The sequence below is a fragment of the Oreochromis niloticus genome, linkage group LG18 (genome assembly GCF_001858045.2).
Source record: "Oreochromis niloticus isolate F11D_XX linkage group LG18, O_niloticus_UMD_NMBU, whole genome shotgun sequence".
Taxonomy (NCBI): Eukaryota; Metazoa; Chordata; class Actinopteri; order Cichliformes; family Cichlidae; genus Oreochromis; species Oreochromis niloticus.
The window spans coordinates 31,742,668-31,761,542 of NC_031982.2; the positions used below are offsets into that span (position 1 = coordinate 31,742,668).

Sequence of the window (18,875 nt, forward strand, 5' to 3'; positions counted from 1 at the left end):
TTATGCGTGCTAGGCACCATCAGCCAGAGTGCTGCATGTGGAAAGGGGACCCCTGTCTCCCACACTGTCAACTCATACTTACCTGGCAGGGGCGATACCATGATCACGAAGGTGGTTCACCCAGGGCGAGGCTCAGCCATTGCACTGCGGTTGTGCTGACCCCTGTGAATTCCCCACATGCGGGAATCTCAACTGTATAATTTGTGGTAGTGGGGGACTGCGTTCGTGCTCTCCCCTCACTCTTGTGTCCAAAAGCAAAGATCCATGTGTCTGCTCTTCTCTCCGTCTGGCCTTTGAACTGGGACAAAATGCAATGGCGTGCTCACAGTCACTGGATTCAGGCATTATGCGTGTTAGGCACCATTAGCCAGAGTGCTGCATGTGGAAAGGGGACCCCTGTCTCCCACACTGCCAACTCATACTTACCTGGCAGGGGGGATACCATGATCACGAAGGTGGTTCGCCCAGGGCGAGGCTCAGCCATTGCACTGCGGTTGTGCTGACCCCTGTGAATTCCCCACATGCGGAAATCTCAACTGCATAATTTGTGGTAGTGGGGGACTGCGTTCGCGCTCTCCCCTCACTCTTGTGTCCAAAAGCAAATGTAGCCGGAGGGGCTACTCGCTTTTCCTTTCTCTTTCGCCCCCACTTGCGCTACTGCTTTCTCTCTCTCTCGCTCTCCTGTGCTTGCTCCCGCTCTGCGCTTACAGGAGCCCACCTGTATATTGATTACAGGGCGGCGTGTACCTGTATAAAGGGAAGCCGGGTTTTCTCGTTGGATTATTTCCTCCCGAGCTTCTGGTGCGATACAGCGGTAGACGCTGGCTTGTTGGTTAAATTACTGAGGCGATCAGGTCATGTGATTGCTACAGGTAGGTCTCCCGTTCGATTTCTGATTTCTCCCTAACGTCGGCAATTAGTAGTTATATTTTTGCGGCCCGCTACAGCGCGGCTGTTTTTCTTTCCTTTGCTCCAGCCGTGGTGAGGAGACGCGTGAGTGCATCCGCCGTGCAGTACAGTGCCTCCAAGTTCTGGGGTAAGCCGGTTATTTTATAGCTGCTAGTTTTGTAAATTAAAGAAGATTAAGGTTAGTTTTGCCTTTTTCTTATTTGTAGGGTTTGATTGCTGCCGTGCCCTCTCGGGGACCAACCGCCTGCTTTGGTTACGTAGAGAGTCGGGCGCCTGCTCTGCTGCTGTCTTGTTTTGTTGATCTTGTTTGTTTGATTTTGTTTTGCCCTGTTTTGTTTTGTGTTGTTTTGGTTATATTACGGTTAATCTGTCGGCGGCCCGGTTTTTCCTTGTAGCTTGCCTTGCCACGCCCTCTTGGACTATCGTTCGCTCCAGCTTTTTGTGGCTGGCCGGGGCGATTCTCGGCTGTATATTGGGCTGGTTATACAAACTGGTACTGCCTCTCCCCTTTCTCCCAGCTGTGGGAAGTTGTGTGAGACCGAGCAGACCAAGGACAATCGGACCCAGCACCAGCTGTGGGCTGGTTCGCCGAGCGAAAGTATTTCTAACCAGTGCTCTGTGGTGTATATCTGGGTGTGTTGTATCACAGACTTTGGTTTTCCTTTAATTGTTTCTTTTTTTTGTTTTGTAGGTTGAGAGCCTGTTTGTGTCCCATGTTTTTCACCTTTTAATGTGTATGTTCTGTATTTTTATTGTAGTGGACGGAGGATCTACCAGCGGCTGTGGGACCGTAGGTGGTGGGTCGTTTTCCACGCTTCTTTTGTTGTACAGCACCAGGTGAAAAGACTGTAGTAGGTTTCCTTTGTGTGGTTGTGCTGACCCCTGTGAATTCCCCACATGCGGGAATCTCAACTGCATAATTTGTGGTAGTGGGGGACTGCGTTCGTGCTCTCCCCTCACTCTTGTGTCCAAAAGCAAAGATCCATGTGTCTGCTCTTCTCTCCGTCTGGCCTTTGAACTGGGACAAAATGCAATGGCGTGCTCACCGTCACTGGATTCAGGCATTATGCGTGCTAGGCACCATCAGCCAGAGTGCTGCATGTGGAAAGGGGACCCCTGTCTCCCACACTGCCAACTCATACTTACCTGGCAGGGGGATACCATGATCACGAAGGTGGTTCGCCCAGGGCGAGGCTCAGCCATTGCACTGCGGTTGTGCTGACCCCTGTGAATTCCCCACATGCGGGAATCTCAACTGCATAATTTGTGGTAGTGGGGGACTGCGTTCGCGCTCTCCCCTCACTCTTGTGTCCAAAAGCAAAGATCCATGTGTCTGCTCTTTTCTCCGTCTGGCCTTTGAACTGGGACAAAACGCAATGGCGTGCTCACCGTCACTGGATTCAGGCATTATGCGTGCTAGGCACCATCAGCCAGAGTGCTGCATGTGGAAAGGGGACCCCTGTCTCCCACACTGCCAACTCATACTTACCTGGCAGGGGCGATACCATGATCACGAAGGTGGTTCGCCCAGGGCGAGGCTCAGCCATTGCACTGCGGTTGTGCTGACCCCTGTGAATTCCCCACATGCGGGAATCTCAACTGCATAATTTGTGGTAGTGGGGGACTGCGTTCGCGCTCTCCCCTCACTCTTGTGTCCAATAGCAAATGTAGACGGAGGGGCTACTCGCTTTTCCTTTCTCTTTCGCCCCCACTTGCGCTACTGCTTTCTCTCTCTCTCGCTCTCCTGTGCTTGCTCCCGCTCCGCGCTTACAGGAGTCCACCTGTATATTGATTACAGGGCGGCGTGTACCTGTATAAAGGGAAGCCGGGTTTTCTCGTTGGATTATTTCCTCCCGAGCTTCTGGTGCGATACAGCGGTAGACGCTGGCTTGTTGGTTAAATTACTGAGGCGATCAGGTCATGTGATTGCTACAGGTAGGTCTCCCCTTCGATTTCTGATTTCTCCCTAACGTCGGCAATTAGTAGTTATATTTTTGCGGCCCGCTACAGCGCGGCTGTTTTTCTTTCCTTTGATCCAGCCGTGGTGAGGAGACGCGTGAGTGCATCCGCCGTGCAGTACAGTGCCTCCAAGTTCTGGGGTAAGCCGCTTATTTTATAGCTGCTAGTTTTGTAAATTAAAGAAGATTAAGGTTAGTTTTGCCTTTTTCTTATTTGTAGGGTTTGATTGCTGCCGTGCCCTCTCGGGGACCAACCGCCTGCTTTGGTTACGTAGAGAGTCGGGCGCCTGCTCTGCTGCTGTCTTGTTTTGTTGATCTTGTTTGTTTGATTTTGTTTTGCCCTCTTTTGTTTTGTGTTGTTTTGGTTATATTACGGTTAATCTGTCGGCGGCCCGGTTTTTCATTGTAGCTTGCCTTGCCACGCCCTCTTGGACTATCGTGCGCTCCAGCTTTTTGTGGCTGGCCGGGGCGATTCTCGGCTGTATATTGGGCTGGTTATACAAACTGGTACTGCCTCTCCCCTTTCTCCCAGCTGTGGGAAGTTGTGTGAGACCGAGCAGACCAAGGACAATCGGACCCAGCACCAGCTGTGGGCTGGTTCGCCGAGCGAAAGTATTTCTAACCAGTGCTCTGTGGTGTATATCTGGGTGTGTTGTATCACAGACTTTGGTTTTCCTTTAATTGTTTCTTTTTTTTGTTTTGTAGGTTGAGAGCCTGTTTGTGTCCCATGTTTTTCACCTTTTAATGTGTATGTTCTGTATTTTTATTGTAGTGGACGGAGGATCTACCAGCGGCTGTGGGACCGTAGGTGGTGGGTCGTTTTCCACGCTTCTTTTGTTGTACAGCACCAGGTGAAAAGACTGTAGTAGGTTTCCTTTGTGTGGTTGTGCTGACCCCTGTGAATTCCCCACATGCGGGAATCTCAACTGCATAATTTGTGGTAGTGGGGGACTGCGTTCGCGCTCTCCCCTCACTCTTGTGTCCAAAAGCAAAGATCCATGTGTCTGCTCTTCTCTCCGTCTGGCCTTTGAACTGGGACAAAACGCAATGGCGTGCTCACCGTCACTGGATTCAGGCATTATGCGTGCTAGGCACCATCAGCCAGAGTGCTGCATGTGGAAAGGGACCCCTGTCTCCCACACTGCCAACTCATACTTACCTGGCAGGGGCGATACCATCATCACGAAGGTGGTTCGCCCAGGGCGAGGCTCAGCCATTGCACTGCGGTTGTCTTGACCCCTGTGAATTCCCCAAATGCGGCAATCTCAACTGCATAATTTGTGGTAGTGGGGGACTGCGTTCGCGCTCTCCCCTCACTCTTGTGTCCAAAAGCAAAGATCCATGTGTCTGCTCTTCTCTCTGTCTGGCCATTGAACTGGGACAAAATGCAATGGCGTGCTCACCGTCACTGGATTCAGGCATTATGCGTGCTAGGCACCATCAGCCAGAGTGCTGCATGTGGAAAGGGGACCCCTGTCTCCCACACTGCCAACTCATACTTACCTGGCAGGGGGGATACCATGATCACGAAGGTGGTTCGCCCAGGGCGAGGCTCAGCCATTGCACTGCGGTTGTGCTGACCCCTGTGAATTCCCCACATGCGGGAATCTCAACTGCATAATTTGTGGTAGTGGGGGACTGCGTTCGCGCTCTCCCCTCACTCTTGTGTCCAATAGCAAATGTAGACGGAGGGGCTACTCGCTTTTCCTTTCTCTTTCGCCCCCACTTGCGCTACTGCTTTCTCTCTCTCTCGCTCTCCTGTGCTTGCTCCCGCTCCGCGCTTACAGGAGTCCACCTGTATATTGATTACAGGGCGGCGTGTACCTGTATAAAGGGAAGCCGGGTTTTCTCGTTGGATTATTTCCTCCCGAGCTTCTGGTGCGATACAGCGGTAGACGCTGGCTTGTTGGTTAAATTACTGAGGCGATCAGGTCATGTGATTGCTACAGGTAGGTCTCCCCTTCGATTTCTGATTTCTCCCTAACGTCGGCAATTAGTAGTTATATTTTTGCGGCCCGCTACAGCGCGGCTGTTTTTCTTTCCTTTGATCCAGCCGTGGTGAGGAGACGCGTGAGTGCATCCGCCGTGCAGTACAGTGCCTCCAAGTTCTGGGGTAAGCCGCTTATTTTATAGCTGCTAGTTTTGTAAATTAAAGAAGATTAAGGTTAGTTTTGCCTTTTTCTTATTTGTAGGGTTTGATTGCTGCCGTGCCCTCTCGGGGACCAACCGCCTGCTTTGGTTACGTAGAGAGTCGGGCGCCTGCTCTGCTGCTGTCTTGTTTTGTTGATCTTGTTTGTTTGATTTTGTTTTGCCCTCTTTTGTTTTGTGTTGTTTTGGTTATATTACGGTTAATCTGTCGGCGGCCCGGTTTTTCCTTGTAGCTTGCCTTGCCACGCCCTCTTGGACTATCGTTCGCTCCAGCTTTTTGTGGCTGGCCGGGGCGATTCTCGGCTGTATATTGGGCTGGTTATACAAACTGGTACTGCCTCTCCCCTTTCTCCCAGCTGTGGGAAGTTGTGTGAGACCGAGCAGACCAAGGACAATCGGACCCAGCACCAGCTGTGGGCTGGTTCGCCGAGCGAAAGTATTTCTAACCAGTGCTCTGTGGTGTATATCTGGGTGTGTTGTATCACAGACTTTGGTTTTCCTTTAATTGTTTCTTTTTTTTGTTTTGTAGGTTGAGAGCCTGTTTGTGTCCCATGTTTTTCACCTTTTAATGTGTATGTTCTGTATTTTTATTGTAGTGGACGGAGGATCTACCAGCGGCTGTGGGACCGTAGGTGGTGGGTCGTTTTCCACGCTTCTTTTGTTGTACAGCACCAGGTGAAAAGTATGGAGGACCACAAGAGCCACGCGCATCGAAATAAAAATTTCTGTGCTTTAATAATGAATTGTAGAATAAATTCTGCAATTGTAAATTCATTTTTGAATTCCAGTTTAATAAACTGCATTTCAAAATCCTTTTTCCAATTGCATTTCAAAATCCTTTTTCCAATTGCACTTTAATAAACTGCATTTTAAAATCCTTTTTTCAGTTGCAATTTAATAAACTGCAGTTCAAAATCCTTTTTCCACTTGCAATTTAATAAACTGCAGTTCAAAATCCTTTTTCCACTTGCAATTTAATAAACTGCAGTTCAAAATCCTTTTTCCACTTGCAATTTAATAAACTGCAGTTCAAAATCCTTTTTCCACCTGTAATTTAATAAACTGCAGTTCAAAATCCTTTTTTCCACTTGCAATTTAATAAACTGCAGGTCAAAATCCTTTTTCCACTTGCAATTTAATAAACTGCAGTTCAAAATCCTTTTTCCACTTGCAATTTAATAAACTGCAGTTCAAAATCCTTTTTCCACCTGTAATTTAATAAACTGCAGTTCAAAATCCTTTTTCCACTTGCAATTTAATAACTGCAGTTCAAAATCCTTTTTCCACTTGCAATTTAATAAACTGCAGTTCAAAATCCTTTTTCCACTTGCAATTTAATAAACTGCAGTTCAAAATCCTTTTCCACTTGCAATTTAATAAACTGCAGTTCAAAATCCTTTTCCACCTGTAATTTAATAAACTGCAGTTCAAAATCCTTTTTTCCACTTGCAATTTAATAAACTGCAGTTCAAAATCCTTTTTCCACTTGCAATTTAATAAACTGCAGTTCAAAATCCTTTTTCCACTTGCAATTTAATAAACTGCAGTTCAAATCCTTTTTCCACCTGCAATTTAATAAACTGCAGTTCAAAATCCTTTTTCCACTTGCAATTTAATAAACTGCAGTTCAAAATCCTTTTTCCACTTGCAATTTAATAAACTGCAGGTCAAAATCCATTTCCCTTTCCTGTTCGCTCCGGGATTAGCTGCTGGATTAGCTCCTGGATTAGCTCTTCGATTAACAACTTGCTGGAGGCTATTCAAATTAGCCACACCGTGGGATGTAAGGAGCTCTCTGATTGGTTGGTCAGACACAGGCTGTCTGCCAGCCTGGATTTTTCTAGCTCATAGCTTCGCCCTGCTACGAAGCGTGTGTGCTTGTACAAAGGCCGTTTAGCGTCGGGATTTACACTCGGCTCTACACGGATATGTGAAGAATGAAGGGACCCTGCAGCGAAACGGAGAGCCAACCTCTGACTGAGTGCCTGTCTACACAGTCTGACCACCTGTTGAAGGTAAGGTGCTAACGTGGCTAACGCTAGCATCACCGCACCTAGCCCCGTTATTTTAAGGTCATCTTAGCTAATGAAAGTTTTACGTCGCAGCTGTACAAGCTCGCTACGTGTTTTGTAAGCTGCTGTGCTCTTCACAAATAAAGCTGGAAGCAGCTCAGACTGTTAGAACCAGCACTGAGGCCTGTTACATTTATACAGTGTTAAAGCAATGGCTGCAACCCACAGCCTTTAAAATAGCGATTACAATGCTGACAGTAAACTCGTCAGTCCAGATGTTACCACATTACTCTATGGTACTTAGAGTTAAAAACAACTGAGACAGGCTGATTAAAATAACAGCTGTCAGTTCTCCCATTCCTTATATCAAGACTGGAGATCACACTACTGATTTCAGTTCATTTAATATGTGAGTGCACAGATTCATTCTCAACTGGACATAAATGATGATCAAAGGTTGTATATATGATGAATTCATCAAATCCCAGCCTCTAACACAGCGCGCTGAATCTTAGCTTTGAATGTCCAGTATATTCTAATCAGTGCAATGTAAGCATTCACCGAACCTATAGTATCTACACCTGTGTGGCAAATGTGTGGTAAAGATACAGATAATGAAATTTAATTATTAATACAATATACATCATGAAAAATGAAAGCTGAAATTGATTCAGTTTAGTACTTTTCTCTGTATGCTCTGTGATTATAAAGGCCTTAAATTCTGTGACATATACTGTAAATAATTTTCACAGAGGTCTTAAAGTACTTAAATCACTGCTGATAGTCTGGTTGTTTACATTTTCACATGTTTTTGTGTCTGTAGGGCTGTTTGATGACGATTTGGACTCCTCTGGGAGATGAGGACACACCCACATCTGTTCCATACTGCAGCCATGGATGGTGTTACAGCTCTGAGTCAGCTTTGGGCCATCAGACGCACACACTGGAAAACCAGCACCTGGACTTCATGCAGGAGAGACTGCCTCAGTGATGTAGGTTCATAAGCGAGTTCAAACATTTCTGGCCTCTTATCACTTAGATTTTGAATGCATTTAAAGCAGGAACTGCACACTAGGGGTGGGTTTTAATAATCGATTCATCGATTAAAATCGATTCTGGCTTGGATAACGTGAAATCGATTCATTAAAATCCTGAGTCGATTTTTTTAATATAAATTTATTTTGCCCGAAACGCCAGAATCTCGAGTGAAACCTCACAAAATTTCAACAACCACCAAACAGCTAAGACAGTAAATGAGATCAGGTACACGGATTCTGCACAAGGACGTAAACACACAGCGCGGACCCGCGGATCAGAATCAGTGAGATGTCGCCTTTCTCACCCGACGGGCGCTGCAGCTTTAAGCGTCTGCGCGCGTTCCCACGGACGGCAATCACTTTCTGGCACAACAACTGCACGGACACGGTCGGTGCTGAAAGCTGACAGCTCCCTGATTCTGATATTTCGGCGGGTAGCACTTTGTGTTCACGCCCTTTTTGCGCTGATTCTAAAGCTGTTAGTTTTATCTCTCTCCAAACAATATTGACCGAAGCAGCAGCAAAAGAAGATCCAAACTACGCTTCACGTAAACATCGTCATGAATTCCCTCTGACTTTTACTGTTTTGCTTCACCCACGATAAAATCACACGTCATGCACAGCTCCCTCTCTCTCTCTGTGTACTGTTTTCTGCATTATTCGCATTAACAGTAACTCTGTTGTTTACAGCGCTGTCGGCCGCTGTTTTTTTTTTTTGTTTTGTTTTTTCATTTTACATTCTTCCGAAAGAAACAGAATTTCTGCCGTTCAATACTGAACAAATTTAAACTTTTTAAAATTATGCAAAATGCAAAACGCTCAGCCGTGTCTCTAATAAAACCACTGTAACGTCAGAGGTAACGTTCATATGTTGATTAATGGTTTTCTTTCGTTTTTGATGTACTGCAGAATATTTTATAAAATCCCAGGCCAGGAAACCACCTTCATGTTTTTATGTTTTATCTTCAGCTACTTTGACACAAAAGCATCTGCTGTGACGCTCACACCTTTGATAAAGTCTTGCGTGTGTCAGCTTCCTTTTTATAGATACAAAAATATGTCAATGTACTGATCTGAATTATATTTCTGTCAAAATTTCCCAGATTCAAATCGAATTTAATCGAATCGTGGATCGAATCGATTCGGGACCTTGTGAATCGGAATTGAATCGATTCTAGAAATCAGTGACGATACCCAGCCCTACTGCACACCTAGCTGTCAAAAGTTTGGCAGCATGAGTACTGTAAAGTTTTGTAGGGTCCTTGTTAAAAATTCCACAAGCACCACACCACATTTGTCATATACAGTTCCATTTTGTACAGGACATTTTGAAATTATATATATATATATTCTAGTTATCCACTTGTCAGTAATTTTTGAGTAAATGGATGTCACTGATAAATCAGTGGTGATTCACCTGCAAATGTTTTTAACAACTTTGTTTTTGTAGAATTCATCAGCAGCTGTGAGGAGATGCATTTGAATATCTTCTGGTTCCACTTTTCCTTACTGGAAGCTGAGATGGCTGATTCTGACAAGGACACACACCTCAGGCTTATCATGGGTGTTACATCCTCTGTGCAGCAATTCCAGAGAAAACGAGAGAGCAACGACCACTCATTAAGACCAGACAGAAATCTGTCCCTTTCTGGCAGCTGTGGAAACTTCCAATAAAAAGTTTGCATTCTTAGAACAATGCTGGATCATGTGTGATGTGTCATCATATGAGGATATTACATTTTGCTTAATTCTGCTCAATTAAGTGTTTTGATCGTTGATCCAGTATGGCAGCTTTGTGTTGTGCTGCAAGTTAAACCCATGTCCTCATGACACAGCATCTAACAACTCTCCTTAAAAAAGTCGATTGACTTTAACTGGACACAATGGTTTCCAGTGGGAGATACATTCATCACTCATCCGTGACACTGGAGAAGTCACCTGGATGAGTGATAAAACAATTTTCCATGGAAAATCCAGAGGAACTAAACTTTGTTGTTGTTCTTTGGGCTCAATTTTGCCTGAGGCTGAAATTGAGCCAAAATGTTTTCTTTCGGTTTCAGAAGAAAACATTTTGCCAATAATCAGATAAAAAGATTGTTGAACCAGGTGGTATTCTCTGGATTTAAGACCAAAACTGAACTCAGTGAATTGACATTAGACTGGAATTCATAAGATGAATAGAAATACTGCTGAAGCTGAATGAATATGTGTGTGTGTGTGTGGTGGTGATCTTTGTTTTCTCCAATTCACCAGGTCTGTAAAGTTCAGTATGACTGTGGTACATGATACAAAAGAATAAATACAGAAGAATAACAACTTTATGTGAATAACTTTACTCTTCTTAAAAATAACTCATAAAACAAGTAAAAGTACAAATGTGTACAAGTTAGAGACTTCCTCAGTAAGTTTACACTCTTTTGGAGTGATTTTAATTGTGTGTTAAAGAAGAAAGAGATTAGAGGTAAAGTAGAGGATGCAGAGTCCATCACTGAGGCCGTCTCTCCTGCATGAAGTCCAGGTGCTGGTTTTCCAGTGTGTGCGTCTGATGGCCCAAAGCTGACTCAGAGCTGTAACACCATCCATGGCTGCAGTATGGAACAGATGTGGGTGTGTCCTCATCTCCCAGAGGAGTCCAAATCGTATCAACAGCCCTACAGACACAAAACGTGAAAATATAAACAACCAGACTATCAGCAGTGATTTAAGTACTTTAAGACCTCTGTGAAAATCATTTACAGTATATATCACAGAATTTAAGGCCTTTATAATCACAGAGCATACAGAGAAAAGTACTAAACTGAATCAATTTCAGCTTTCATTTTCATGATGTATATTGTATTAATAATTAAATTTCATTATCTGTATCTTTACCACACATTTGCCACACAGGTGTAGATACTATAGGTTCGTGAATGCTTACATTGCACTGATTAGAATATACTGGACATCAAAGCTAAGATTCAGCGCACTGTGTTAGAGCTGGGATTTGATGAATTCATCATTTAACACCTTGATCATCATTTATGTCCAGTTGAGAATGAATCTGTGCACTCACATATTAAATGAACTGAAATCAGTAGTGTGATCTCCAGTCTTTATATGTTGAATGAGAGAACTGACAGCTGTTATTTTAACAGCCTGTCTCAGTTGTTTTAACTCTAAGTACCATAGAGTAATGTGGTAACATCTGGACTGACGAGTTTACTGTCAGCATTGTAATCGCTAGTTTAAAGGCTGTAGGTTGCAGCCATTGCTCTAACACTGTATAAATGTAACAGGCCTCAGTGCTGGTTCTAACAGTCTGAGCTGCTTCCAGCTTTATTTTGTGAAGAGCACAGCAGCTTACAAAACACGTAGCGAGCTCGTACAGCTGCGACGTAAAACTTTCATTAGCTAAGATGATCTTAAAATAACGGGGCTACGTGCGGTGATGCTAGCGTTAGCCACGTTAGCACCTTACCTTCAACAGGTGGTCAGAATGTGTAGACAGCACTCAGTCAGAGGTTGGCTCTCCGTTTCGCTGCAGGGTCCTTCATTCTTCACTTATCCGTGTCGAGCCGAGTGTAAATCCCGACGCTGAACGGCCTTTGTACAAGCACACACGCTTCCTAGCAGGGAGAAGCTATGAGCTAGAAAAATCCAGGCTGGCAGACAGCCTGTGTCTGACCAACCAATCAGAGAGCTCCTTACATCCCACGGTGTGGCTAATTTGAATAGCCTCCAGCAAGTTGTTAATCGAAGAGCTAATCCAGGAGCTAATCCAGCAGCTAATCCGGAGCGAACAGGAAAGGAAATGGATTTTGAACTGCAGTTTATTAATTGCAAGTGGAAAGGGATTTTGAACTGCAGTTTATTAAATTGCAAGTGGAAAAGGACTTGAACTGCAGTTTATTAAATTGCAGGTGGAAAAAGGATTTTCCCAACTGCAGTTTATTAAATTGCAAGTGGAAAAAGGATTTTGAACTGCAGTTTATTAAATTGCAAGTGGAAAAAGGATTTTGAACTGCAGTTTATTAAATTGCAGGTGGAAAAAGGATTTTGAACTGCAGTTTATTAATTGCAAGTGGAAAAAGGATTTTGAACTGCAGTTTATTAAATTGCAACTGAAAAAAGGATTTTAAAATGCAGTTTATTAAAGTGCAATTGGAAAAAGGATTTTGAAATGCAATTGGAAAAAGGATTTTGAAATGCAGTTTATTAAATTGGAATTCAAAAATGAATTTACAATTGCAGAATTTATTCTACAATTCATTATTAAAGCACAGAAATTTTTATTTCGATGCGCGTGGCTCTTGTGGTCCTCCATACTAAATTGATCTGGGGGACAAACCGCAAAGTAACGCAGAGGAAATTAATGTACAAAGGAAAAAAAAAATGGAGGATTAGGAGCGCCAGATCTTGGTGTCATTTTGATGATTCCCTTTTTGAAAAATGTATACAGCGCATTAGAGCGAAGCACCCACTGGATCCAAGGGGAGAATCCTTGTGGGAAAAAAAGGAAAGGGAGAGCCCGAACGGGAGTGCCATACTTTAAACTTGCACTCCCGTTGTTTTGTACATCAGTGGAAACTGTGTGGTTTAAATCTTTTACAATTAAACTCAAAACAAAAATATAATAAAATCAATCTGGAAAAAAAATGAAGGAATGATACAATATAAGTTTGCTGAAAAGAAGAAAATCAGAAAATAGTTAAAAACATATATGACAAAGTAATATCTGAGAACATGAGAGATACAGTGTGGCTTATCTCTGTCGGACGTCTCCCAGTAAGAGCTGTGGTTCAGTGGAGTTGTTTCGTTACTACAAAGAAATGCCCTATGGAGAATTGTGATGAGGACTAAACTCTTGATCATCTGTTGATATCATGTTACAGGATGATTGAAATAAGACAGAAGATGGATAAACTTGGGTTTGATATTGAAAATAATACAAAAGCAGTAAGATATGGTTGTTTAAAGAAAAGATGAGTGAAAGAAGATTGTTTTGGTTGGTGATGTGCATTATAAATGTACACATATGGAAAACAAGGGCTAAAGGGGTTATAGAACAAAAATGATAAGCATAAGATGGTGTGTGCAGCAGGCAGTAACAGCACTTGGTGCCTGCTTACTAGTGATGGGCAAAGCGAGGCTTCATGAAACACTAAAGCATTTGTGCAGGAATTATATTGAAGTGTCAAAACAATCTGAAACCATCTCCACAGTGACACCTGCTGGCCTCTGGCTATGACTACATCTTGATGACGCTTTTCTATGAAACAATGACACAGACAAAACCTGCACAGCTCCAAACAAAACAACTTTTCATACCAGACTGTCAGTAATCATGATCATCACATGATTTGGGGAAATTCTCACACAAACATGAAAAGAAAAACACTGAGACTGTTAAAGACCACAAGCTGTGACTGTAATGAACAGTGTGCCAAAACAAAATTCCCCCCCCCCTTCACATTTGTGTTGCTCACAATAAATCACTTTATAAAATAAAACATAAAGAGAAAAGACTGCTGTGTTTACTGTAATAACCACACAGGGTTGCAGCTGATTTTGGGCTCAGTCGGCTTCGTTTTTTTCCTCCCAGCCTCAAACTTTGGATGTGTTTGGCTGACTTTAAGTTTTCATCAGGTTTGTTCTACACACTGTCAAACTAAGCTAGAAGCTGGCACAGCATTAGGTTTTATTTTTTTATTAATTTTAAATATATCTATATACAAATGAAAACAATTAATCAAATGTAATCTTTAAAAAAGATCAAATTTTCCACTGCTGTGGAGTTTGTATCTTGTAACACTGACATGATGTTTTACTGATTCTGGAGTTTGGGTCATAGTGAACCTGCTGCCTCTTGTTTATGAGATATTCACACCTGAAGCATCAGTGAGAATAAAAAAGGGAAAAGAAAAAAACTCATCAAACCCCGGATGTGTTTTTCTATCATTTCTTTTAATATTACAAATATTTTCTTTATGGCGGTGCAGTATTAGAGCAGCAGGTGACAGAGGTGTTAATGTCACCTGATGCTGTAAATCACATTTTCATTTGAAAGTAGAAAAATTATAAAACAGGGATGAAAACACTACGACCAGATGAACAGAATCAACTTTTGGAGGTTCCTCCTTGCTCCTTGGGGGTTTTTATTGAGACATTTTAAGGAGGTCACAGCTCAGTGTGCCGCTCTCTCTCTACTGATATGAGTGAAAGGAGCTCACCCACCAGCCTGTCTCTCCCTTTCTCTCATTAGATATTAATATATGATTTATATATTTATATCACATTTATTTAATTACACTTTAGGTTCCAGTGTTTAAGTGACTGGATAGTTTAGATTGGTCTAGATAATAATAATAATAATAATAATAATAATACTGAGCGAGAGCGAGATTTTCGTAAATAGAAACGGTATAAGCTGAAATGATTTCTCCTTTATGGGACAAACATGTGGTCATAAGTATAAGGATGTTGAAAGATGATGCAGAAAGTTGCATCTGGTATGACAGAAAACACATCAGCTTAGAAGAGTGGATTTGCAGCACTTTTTCTTTCAGAGGTTTTTACATCCTCTTTCTGCAACTTAAATCACAGAACTGCATCATGTGTGTAAAGAAACAATGAAGGATTAAAGGAAACACACATATATCCAGTAAATGTATAAATCCATGAAGCCTATACAAACACCCACACAGCTACAGGGAGCTTTGAAGTCTCCAGTCCTGTTAAATCATGGAGATCTAGACTGTAGACATTCCTTCAGCGTTTCAGAGCAGCATGAATATAAAGCTGCAGACACTGACTCTGTCACGGCTGTGGCAGCAGTCGTGTGGTGTTGTGAGGAAGGGCCCAAAATGCTGGCACTGGCTGTGATGTGAGTGAGCTTTATTGCAGAGCTAAAACATAACCCAAACTGGGAAAAACTAAAGAACAAACCTGAAAACATACAAACACGGGATGAAGAGCAGATATGACACAGCTGAACTTAATTAGACACAAGAGACACAGACCTTCAAAGTAAAACAGGAAATTCACAAACACAAACTCAGGGACATGAACAGAGCACTGGGGGAGGACACAAGTAGGTATAACGACACTAAACACAAGAACCAAAACCCTGAGAACAAGAAAACAAGACTTAATCCAAAACATAAGATAATACTATTAAACACAAAACGCTGGGTCTAATGACCGAGGAGCATGACAGAATCTGCTGTTGAGATTTATTAAACACAGTAAACAATAAGTCCTCTTTACTGTGGTTGGATTATTTCTGTGAGCTGATGGAGCTGAAGCAGTGATTACTGGTGGGACTGGACTTAGTGGGGCTCTTTGTAATGGCCACCTTGCTGAAGCTTCTCTGAGGACACACAGCAGTCGATCAGATGCAGATATTCACAAAGCACAGGAATGAACTGCAGCCTCAGGTTTCACACACTTTATTCTTTTTACACACAGCATACAAACAACAATAAACAACACTTACATTAATGTCACACACACACAGAACAATGCATACATTTATCTTAAAACTAAGCTAACTAACAGGACTAAATTTGTACTCATTAAAGATAAATTCACATTCTGGACAAAGACTCGAACTCAACACAAGATTTCTCCATGAACCATGAAGATATGTAAAATCAGAAAGTAATCTTTGTTTTTGTAATGCAGTGAGTCTGAGAGGAGGTTTTAAAAGCAGCTGAGTGAAACACAAACCTGGTCTCTGGCTCATTTGACAGACCTCATACAAACTTTGCACACAGGAGAGTTCATTTCCTACTCATACTTGATGAAACACACCACAGACTTGTTGTGTGGGCTCCTGTCTTACTCTTGAATAAATATCCAGTAAGGGTAAGCAGGTACAGGGTGGTGTTACCGTCCCCTGCCAGTTAAAGCCCACACATTCGCTACTGTCTGGAAGTGGATTTATATCCTCTGGGAAACTTTCTCCATCCAGGAAATAGACCCTTAATGGACGTATCCTAAAATCAGTGTGTGTTTTATGAAGACAGGACTCATCACAGCGTCTAACAGCATCATCAATGACTGGGACATGGTTGCTGTTATTATCCTGGAGCTGACTCACAGTAACAGTCATCAGCAAACTTTACAACGCTCTTGTTTCCACACCTGCTCTCACACATATTTGTGTCCTGGAAAAATAAGAAGTGTCAAGGCGCAAATCCCTGTGGGGAGCCAGTCGAGGAGCAGGCCTGATCAAACAGGACTGAAAAACCACAACTTTTTGACTTCTGTTAGTGGAAAAGATCCTTAGGAACAGACTAGAATTCTTGGAACAGAGTTTAATGCACTGAATCATATGAAAAACAAAAAAAGTACATACACATAACAGCAAGACAACACATAATAAAGCAAGCAAAGCAAACCCCAGGATGTAGAGCCGTAAGCACAGACAGCAGAGCCACTCAGAGACAGTTAGAAAGAGAAGAGCCCCGGTCTCCTCTGACCCCTCTTTATAGGGGCCAATAATCCCACCCCTGCTGCTGGGTAACTTCCCACTTGTTCTCCAACATCTCTGTTATAATGTTACTGTTTTTTAAGCATCAGTGAGAATAGACAAGTTTTGGCTGTGCGTGAAAGATGTTGAGTGTGTATTGGCGGGAGTTATTCAGGAGAACTCTCTCTGTAACACTGCCCTGTTACTGTACCACCTTAATAAACCCTGGTGAAGGCAAAACGGCTTGTGCTTAAGAGTCTACATGAAGGTTACAGTATATATCTTCAGTGCAGATAGATATATAGGTTCATAGGTGTACATGCCACCCAAAAACCCACAACAGATGCTTCCTCGACTCTCTGTCTGTGGGTTCATAGTTGGAGTTTGATGTTTGGTCTCAGCAGCAGCTGCTGGAAAGGACAGAAAATATTATTTTATCCTGAAAGTTCATAAAATCTATTCACCAAAGTTTATTATCCTAAAGTTCAACTAAAATATGACCGATCCTCACGTTTTAAAGTTTCACTCATCTCACCAGTGACGTTGAGTCGACATCTTCCAACACTGAAGCCATAATCAGTGTTCACCTCACACAGGTACAGACCCGAGTCATCAGTCCTGAGTCTGGACAGCTGATGTCTGATTCGTCCTTCTCTGAGGGCGTCTTTGTCACTCTGGACTCGTCCTGAAAACTTTGCATTCTGAGACTCTGACACCTCAACACCTTCATGAACATGATACAGGACTGAGGATTTATCACTGATGAAGAGTTCACAGAGGATGGGCCCCCCTTTCCCTGGCGGGTTGCAGAGTATGGGGGTGCCTACTGGGGTCAGCGGGGGAGCTGACCCCAGGGAGGGGTCACTTGCCCCCCCCTTCCTTCCCTCCCCATCTCCAGCTGCCTCCCTCTTCCCGCTCCACCACAATCACCCACACATGCAGGGCCTTGGGTAGGGGTGTGTCACCAGGGTGCAGAGGAGACATCCCCCCCTCTGTCCCCTTCTGGCTGCCTCTGCCTCAATTTTATCCCACAACTTAGACATTCACATTACTCACACTCTCATTACACATACATATAGGATCTTGGGGGTGGGCACGCTACACGGATTCCAATCACCATCAGGGTGTACACCTCACCCCTGGCGTCGCTGCCCACCTCTCAATTTTAAATACACGTAGAATTTGAGGGCTAGCAGGAGGGGCTATACGCTTACCTGCTGCTCTGGCAGGTAGCTCCATGCCCTCCTGGGTTTTAAATGCACCTTAGAACACACATACATCAACACTACATATGAGCGGGTGGAGGGAGGTTTGGAGTCTTCCTACACCCCGTTCTCTGCGGCCTGCTGGAGCGGGGGGCTAGGAGGAGGAGTTGGCCATCCGACTGGGGTCTGGAATGTGGGGCCTCCCTGCTGCTGCGGAGTCGGGGCGGTCTGCTTCTCCCCACCGGGTGGAACGAGAAGAGAGAACCTGAGGCTAAATTAAACAAAAGAGACATCAGGAGACAAACAGAGATCAAAACTATAATAAAATTCCTCAGGCATTACTAAAGTATTGTGATTATAAAAACAGCAGTAACATGGATGGACCTGCTTTTATCAAAGATGTTTTTAACAAACGTCACATAAAAATAAAGAAGACATAAATAAAGCAGCAGGAAGTAGAAATAGAGTCAAATATAAGACAGAGCACATACATGCTGCTGCTGTCTCCTCTTCTTTAGTTGGTGGTTTGTTTTCTTCAGCCAGCTGTTTCATCAGGTCTCTCTCTCTCCTTTGACGTGACATCAGCAGTTTTGTTTTGTTTTAATAATAAAATAGTTTGGAAGAGTCGATCATTCACGATCAGCTCAGCAGACAAAAACAGTTCAAAGCTGGTTATACAAAGAGGGAAGGATGATTATTTCTTCAGTCCTGTTGCATCCAGAGATGGGCAGTAACGCGTTACTTGTAACGCGTTACTGTAATCTGATTACTTTTTTCAAGTAACGAGTAATGTAAGGGATTACTATTGCAAAAACGGTAATTAGATTACCGTTACTTTCACGTAGGAACGCTGCGTTACTGCGTTACTAAAACCGTGATTTTTTGCGAGAACGTCTCATGACAGTGACGTAAGCGAGTGCGACGTTCGTGACAACAGCTGTCTGCAGATCATAATATATCGAGTGCGGGACAGAGTGTAGCATGCAGCGTTTAAAGCGTGGAAGTACTGACCTTATTTTGAGTTTGATTCCATAAAAAGTGACAAAAACATTAGCGTCCATTGTGCGTGGGAAGAAAACTTCTTTTTACAGTGAAAAAAACCCCTAAACTTCCAAGCAAGCACCGAGTGTACTATGACGTAATGTGAAATT

The 18,875-nt window shown here is 43.2% G+C and overlaps 2 long non-coding RNA genes and 8 other non-coding genes across 13 annotated transcripts; 9 read left to right on the plus strand and 1 right to left on the minus strand.

Annotated features, from left to right (window-relative positions):
- Positions 1 to 45: 45 nt before the first annotated feature.
- LOC109195605 (uncharacterized) lies at positions 46 to 3,964 on the plus strand. Of its 4 annotated transcripts, XR_003214898.1 has the most exons (5): positions 46 to 872; positions 948 to 1,036; positions 1,116 to 2,844; positions 2,949 to 3,008; positions 3,088 to 3,964. It is a non-coding gene; the product is annotated as an uncharacterized LOC109195605 (long non-coding RNA). The 4 variants fall into 4 exon arrangements; XR_003214899.1 differs by having other exon boundaries at positions 1,116 to 3,514; positions 3,640 to 3,964; XR_003214897.1 differs by having other exon boundaries at positions 2,920 to 3,964.
- LOC112843003 (U1 spliceosomal RNA) lies at positions 75 to 238 on the plus strand. Its single transcript, XR_003215093.1, has one exon. It is a non-coding gene; the product is annotated as a U1 spliceosomal RNA (small nuclear RNA).
- On the plus strand, positions 419 to 582 carry LOC112842992 (U1 spliceosomal RNA). Its single transcript, XR_003215082.1, has one exon. It is a non-coding gene; the product is annotated as a U1 spliceosomal RNA (small nuclear RNA).
- On the plus strand, positions 1,696 to 1,867 carry LOC112843016 (U1 spliceosomal RNA). The gene has a single exon (XR_003215105.1). It is a non-coding gene; the product is annotated as a U1 spliceosomal RNA (small nuclear RNA).
- On the plus strand, positions 2,048 to 2,210 carry LOC112843005 (U1 spliceosomal RNA). Its single transcript, XR_003215095.1, has one exon. It is a non-coding gene; the product is annotated as a U1 spliceosomal RNA (small nuclear RNA).
- Positions 2,391 to 2,554, plus strand: LOC112842989 (U1 spliceosomal RNA). The gene has a single exon (XR_003215079.1). It is a non-coding gene; the product is annotated as a U1 spliceosomal RNA (small nuclear RNA).
- LOC112843011 (U1 spliceosomal RNA) lies at positions 3,668 to 3,839 on the plus strand. The gene has a single exon (XR_003215100.1). It is a non-coding gene; the product is annotated as a U1 spliceosomal RNA (small nuclear RNA).
- Positions 3,965 to 4,018: 54 nt separating the features above from the next.
- On the plus strand, positions 4,019 to 4,182 carry LOC112843000 (U1 spliceosomal RNA). The gene has a single exon (XR_003215090.1). It is a non-coding gene; the product is annotated as a U1 spliceosomal RNA (small nuclear RNA).
- A 180-nt stretch (positions 4,183 to 4,362) lies between these two features.
- On the plus strand, positions 4,363 to 4,526 carry LOC112842995 (U1 spliceosomal RNA). Its single transcript, XR_003215085.1, has one exon. It is a non-coding gene; the product is annotated as a U1 spliceosomal RNA (small nuclear RNA).
- A 12,107-nt stretch (positions 4,527 to 16,633) lies between these two features.
- LOC112842871 (uncharacterized) lies at positions 16,634 to 17,295 on the minus strand. The gene is made up of 2 exons (XR_003214900.1): positions 17,055 to 17,295; positions 16,634 to 16,929 (listed from the first exon to the last, which is right to left on the minus strand). It is a non-coding gene; the product is annotated as an uncharacterized LOC112842871 (long non-coding RNA).
- Between the last annotated feature and the right edge of the window lie 1,580 nt (positions 17,296 to 18,875).